Below are 239 nucleotides of genomic sequence, written 5' to 3'. Positions count from 1 at the left end.
ACCGGGAACATAGGGTTGAGAATGACCCAAGCTTGGTCTGTCTGGTGCCAGGGAGCTGGAAACGGGGCTTCTCTAGGCCAAGGCTAAGGGTCAGCTTTCCCCAAAGGAGTAGGGCTGGGGATTTAGCTCAGTGGTTCTGCCACCTGCCTTGCAAGCTCAAGGGACTGAGTTTGATCCCTGGTACAAAAAAAAAAAAAAAAAAAAAAAAAAAAAAAAAAAAAAAAAAAAAGGGGAGGGGC

This window comes from Fukomys damarensis, unplaced genomic scaffold (genome assembly GCF_012274545.1).
Source record: "Fukomys damarensis isolate Sample0158 unplaced genomic scaffold, DMR_v1.0_HiC HiC_scaffold_8, whole genome shotgun sequence".
Lineage (NCBI taxonomy): Eukaryota > Metazoa > Chordata > Mammalia > Rodentia > Bathyergidae > Fukomys > Fukomys damarensis.
The sequence above is the reverse complement of the archived record's forward strand: the minus strand, read 5'-3'. Positions refer to the sequence as shown.